Here is a 6,190-nt window from a genome sequence, read left to right on the forward strand (position 1 = left end):
TTTGTGATGGTGGTGCGGCACACATGAGTACGTGTGCATACATTTGTTGGGTGACTTGCGAGGCCTGATCTTCTACAGATTTGTCGAAAGTTATGATCATTGGGGTTGGGATGGGAGTATGCATGCCCATGGGAAATTGTCATAGAATGAGCATGGGTAGGGTAAGGTAGCATATGGAGGGGGCTTCTATCTTGCAGCCTGATGATCATGGTGTCATGGGTTGGTAGAGGAAGCTTTATATAAGTGATAATTAAATAAAATGTGTGAATGATAATATAACTTAAGATAATAAAAAGGTTTGGGGTGCTAGAGGCTTTCTGTTGAGGGATGTTGAATCTGCACAAGTTCTAGCATGTGATTTTTGATGCTAAGTGACTCTCCATGATGTTAGTCCCTACTTAGTACCCTTTTGAGTGTCTGACAGGACCTATACTCCTTGCATTGTCTTAGGTTCTTGGTTGTAGCCATCATACTGTCTGGCGTGAGTGTTAGCCTTGGATGTTATTTTGTGTGTTTTTGGTTGGATCATTATCTCCATCAGCATGGTAGGTGTGGACCTATGGGTGCCATGTGGTTGGAAGGCATAGCTACCTTCACCACTGTTGGGGATCAGTGTACAGAGACAATCTTTTGTCCTAGTGCGATCGTTGCTGGATGTCTTCACTTGGTACTTCAGGTTTTGAAGTATGCTTTCTTATGATTTATGCTTTCATGGGATACTTGTATATCATGTTTAGATGATATTATTTTATTTGGCACATTCCCTTATTATGATGTTTAGCATATGATTAGATGATGTGATTTGCTTTACTAGTATATCTATTGCTTACTGTTGTTTAGTATGTGATAGGTGATATTATCTACTGTAGGATTATCTTTTGCATTATCACTAGCATGTTAGATTTTCTTATGCTCTTATTGTGCATGTTTTAGTAGTGACATCCTTATTACAATAGTATCGATGATCTAGTCGGTGGCTTGGGATGTTACACGCGTGGGATCGCTAGGATCCACGATGGTCGTATGATGCTATTGACGGATGGGAGGATCTGCATACTTAGCTTGGTTGTTTTGTTCCTGAGATTTATTTTTGTACATTGCGATGTTGCTTTTGTTCTCTTCAATTTTTATTTCAATACGTTCTTTGCTATTATGGTTTAGATGGATAGATGTTCTCCTTTCTGTGTTGTTCTTGCACTTTATTGTTCATTCCTCGAGCCTTTGTGGATCTGGTACTCCCTGGTGTGGAGGTTCTTTTCTCTTTTTTTGGTCCCTTTTTACTTCTGGGAGTGTTTTCATGTTTCTATGGGAGACATTTTTTTCAGCATGGTGCGACACTTTAAAAAGTATCGCACGCCCATGCAAACTATGTTATCGATTCTAGGAAATTTCTAGGGCTTCAAAAATCTAGGAATAGCCAATTTTCAGGGATTTAGGATTTCAGGCTTAGCCAAATTTTTAGGTTTTTGCATTATACTCCAGCTTGGTGTATTGTTGATGAGTGGTTGTTTCTTGTGCCCTCATCATGTGCGTTGTCGTTGTTGGCTTTGTTTGTGTCTGGCAGTTTGGTAGTGGCATTTGGAGATTCGTTGGTTGTCAGGATTGTGGTGAAGTCTTCCATTGCGATCATTGTGATCCCTGTATGATGTTGTCATGTGCATTCATAGTTGTAAAAAAAAATTCTTGGCTTGTATTTCATCCTTGTTTCCAAGGATCTTCTGGCGGGGCATTACACTCCCAACCGGGTAGAACTAGCATATAGAAATGGAGGGGAACACTAGTTCTCAGCCTCCAAACAAACAGCTACCAAAAAAAAAAGCAGAAACAGAGCAAAAAAAATAAAACACGAAAGTCCTACCTCACAGCCAAAAGGGAAAAACGAGAATCTGAACCATAAAATAAATATCTCGCAGAAGTAGCTGAAAATTATGGCAATCCAAGGTTTTCCCAAGTTGGATCCAACAAGCGCAACCTCACGACAATCCCACGCCCATAGCTCCCACAACAAACAAAATAGTAAATCTTCATGAAGAGGATTTTGGGTTTTACTCTCCAACTTTCCAATTTGAAAGTGAGAGGTGAGGAATTAAATTTCTCTTTGGATACTTATTCACTTTTTGAGTGAATAATTGATTAGGGCAAATAACTAGCCAACCTAGTTAAATCCCGAATCAACCCAAAAAAAAATAGGCTCTTCCTATAAATAGGAATTCATCTATGGAAAAGCTACCAGAAATTTAAAAAAAACAAATAAAAAGCCTAAAAATCCAAAAACACAAAAATCTCCATAATAACTTTCACGAGAATGCGAACCTCTAAATGAACAGACACGCTTACTGGTCTAATCACATAATGCAAATGAGTTCGGATTTAATAATCATTGAAAGGTTTAATTTAAACATTTTAATAAAGGATACATTGACCATATAAGGATGACATTGGTAAAATATGAAAGGCTGAATCACTAACTCCATGTGCCACTACCAGGGATATAAATCTTGCACACTAAACAACATGATCAAGTGTAATTACATATAATAACATAGCCAAAGAAATAAATGCATTAAATCACCTAAGTTTAACCATTTATTTAATTATATTAAAATAATCTATTTACATCACTCACGTTCGGATAAAGCATAACAATGCAGGAATGAAGTAAATAACCATAGCATTAAATCCATCACATAACATAATCAGAGGTATGTCCAAATACCAGATATCATCATAAAATACACTGTCATCTCAAAATGGCATCATCATGCAATATGATTAACTGAATAGCATAGTAGTATAACATCTATGATACTGAAAAACCAGGTATACTATCTAACCCTCAGGTCATCTCAAATGTAACATACATGAGTAACAAATATCTCTCTAATCAGAAATATAAGAAGGTAAATATCTGCAGCACATAACCAAATAATCCCACATGAACAATCCATTCAGTTACTTATGCATTTAATAATGATTGATTACTCTACATTAAAAAGGCACTTAAAACACATAAGCAAACACAGTCATAAACATGACTAACCACCGCTACAGGAACCTAGTCTAGTGTAGCATGGTAATAGAACATAGTGCAATCTCTGCACACATCTCAGGGTAATCACGGAACAACTTCATGATACCACATCGATCCTAGTAACCACTAGCACAAACCGTAGTGAACCATAAATCACATCATAATCTCAAAGATCAGTCAAAAGCATAATCAAAGCAACTGATAAAGAAACATAAATCCAAACACCTCAATGGTGTAGACCACTCAGGGTCACAATCATGATCCCATCACAACAAAAGATCAGCAAGGTTGCATCCATCAGGATGACTTACAGAAGTTAAATGGGAGAGGCACTACATCATCTCCCCCAAAGACTAGGCTTACTCCTAGAAGCCGGCAATCCATGAATAGAAACCAAACACACCAAGAACAAAAATCCAAAGTGAGCAATAGGAATGACTCAACAACTCTCTACAAGTCAAACCCAAATTACTCCAACATTCTCAAACCATCACGTTAACCCCCAAATAGGTTAACCACGAGAGAATGGGTGTCACACAAACACAAGGTCCTCCAACAAGGAGCCTTCTATGCACTACGAAGAACCCATCTAGCCATAGATTCAACAATACAAGGTATGGAAAAACACTCTCTACCTTGTCAACAGGTGCACAACTACAACATGCACCAACTACCAGAACACAAACAAGGTTAAAACAAGACACACTACCAACAAGAGTTGGAATCTCGGGGAAAATCCATCGCAAAATTTTCAAGAATACTATCATGTCACACACGATTATTTTGAAATCCATGTAAACTCACCCTTAGAAAAAAGAGAATGAAATTTTACCAACAAAAGGACACACTCCAAAAGACTGCTCACCACCAAGCGTAGGAGCACAACACCTCACTAAGGCACAAAAGCTCAACTACCACTAGAAACTAGGGTAACATAACCCAAATAGACAAGATATTACCTTTCCACAAGGTGGCATAGACTTTTGTCAGTGGACACAATCATCAAATGTCTGCATACCAACTCATGAGATGGTAACATGTGTCCAACGATACCATGTCCCTCTAGCACCATTCTAGGAAAACTACACCCAATCTACCGCTAAACTCAATCTCTAGCCTCAAGTCAACAGTTAATGAGAAAACTTGACTGAGACAATCCACCTAAAGATATAAGCTTAGGGAGAAGGATACTACAGAGTATTAGGACTAAGAGGGAGTCTCTCTCTCAACATCTACACTAACTAGTCCATGATGCGTTAGGAAACTCACAATTTCACCAACCATCAACATACTCACCTGAAAATACTAACTAAGCTAGTGGCATAGCCACACTAGCCTACTCTCACAAGAGAGAAAAGGATACAGAGGTGTGCCCAAGACAATGTCCAAGAAGGAGAATCTAAACTCATAAAAGAACTAAGTCACTCCCAAAAGTCAAGGCAATATCAACCTTGAGCAAGGAATGCTCACAAACCATAGTACACCTCACAAGGGCAGTTTAGTGAAATAGGAAACACAAAAACCCAAGCACGAACCCCAACAAGTACCTACTAGATTATGAAAACAAGATAACTCTTCCATTATGAATAACATGAAGAGTTAAACTTCTCCAATGGCCATAAATATGATATATCATGATTGAATTGGCCTGTACTCAAGAAGGTACTTGGAACAACGATCAGCAACTCCAAAAGCCATAGCTTCACATCTGGTCTCAGATTGGCTCCATCAGAAAAGCACTAGAAAGACAAAGACAAAAACTACAACAAGATGGAGCTTCGAGAGTCCTAAGACCCAAGATCTGAGTCACCACTCAAAACAAAACCACAAAGGCAAAACAACAGTCTTGGCCACCAAGACAAGTGACAAACAAAATGTCCAAATCCGCACAAGAGAAAACATGCCTAAAACAACACAACACATGAAATGAAAGGTACTTCACACATTGAAACCATCAGTACTCTTCTTTCATAATTTCATTAATTAAACATAATATAAGCACTAATGCATGATGAAATTGAAAGATTTTCAAGCAAGGGTCCAAGAGTCACCATAAAACAAGAACATACCTAAAAATTTCTTTAAGAATACACTATGTTTACTCATCTTTTAAACCATTCAATAACAATAACAACTTTAAATCTAACAAAGACACACTAGCATGTTCTCCATGATATTATCCCTTGAACCTACTACCAGAGGTTCAAGATGAACATGATAGAGTCACAACACACAACTAGGTAGCAGCTAAACACATCCAGAATAGTCATCATGAACAAAATCAAAAGCCCAAATGGGGGAAATTATCAATTCCAATAGTAAGTACCAAAAAGAGCTCATTTCAACAATAAGTCAAATGTGACAATTGTAATAAAGAGAGTGATAGATAAAATTTGATGACTGCTCCAAGAGAGGAAAATACTAAAAACCACTACTAGCCCAACAATATGAGGAGAATACCTCCAGCCAAATAAAATAAGGCATCAAATAAATCACATTACAAGTGATGACTGAGTACAGTCACACAAGAGGGATAAGTCACTACACAATGCTAAGGAATACATCATCCTAGCAATGTTAGAGAACACACTCACACACATCAAGCAATATACCATCAGTAATCTCATGCATATGCAGACAACAATAATTTCCATGCAATGCAACATTTAGATATCCATCAAATTAATACAGTTTTACATAAGCTTAAGAAGCAATCAAATTGGGGACTTAGGTCATTAACCCAAGGATATAATGCAAACCTACTCTTTGCAATGATTCACAATAAACACTCATTTTCAATGAAAGGAACCATTTTATCGCCCTAAAGATGAAACATAGAATCACAAATAAGATTCATATATATACTTGCAATAAGGAGAAAAATAGGAAAAAAATGCACCTTGCTCTACAAGGAGAAACAAAAAGCAACACTCAAAGCCAGCACATGGGCACCAATCAGTGGTTCCATCCAAAAAGGGTCACACAAGCAACCAACCAAACAAGGCACAACAATTCCACTCACAAAATTAGGAAGACTCACTTCCTTCTCCACATACTGATCTAGTCACATCTACTAGACAAGAAAATCCATCAGAAGTAGATACCAAAGCAAAAAAGATCACGAGTTCTCACCAAGACACTCACACTCAACCAATGCAA

The sequence above is a fragment of the Cupressus sempervirens genome, chromosome 9 (assembly GCF_028749045.1).
Source record: "Cupressus sempervirens isolate cs-2001-9-10 chromosome 9, ASM2874904v1, whole genome shotgun sequence".
In the NCBI taxonomy this organism is placed as follows: Eukaryota; Viridiplantae; Streptophyta; class Pinopsida; order Cupressales; family Cupressaceae; genus Cupressus; species Cupressus sempervirens.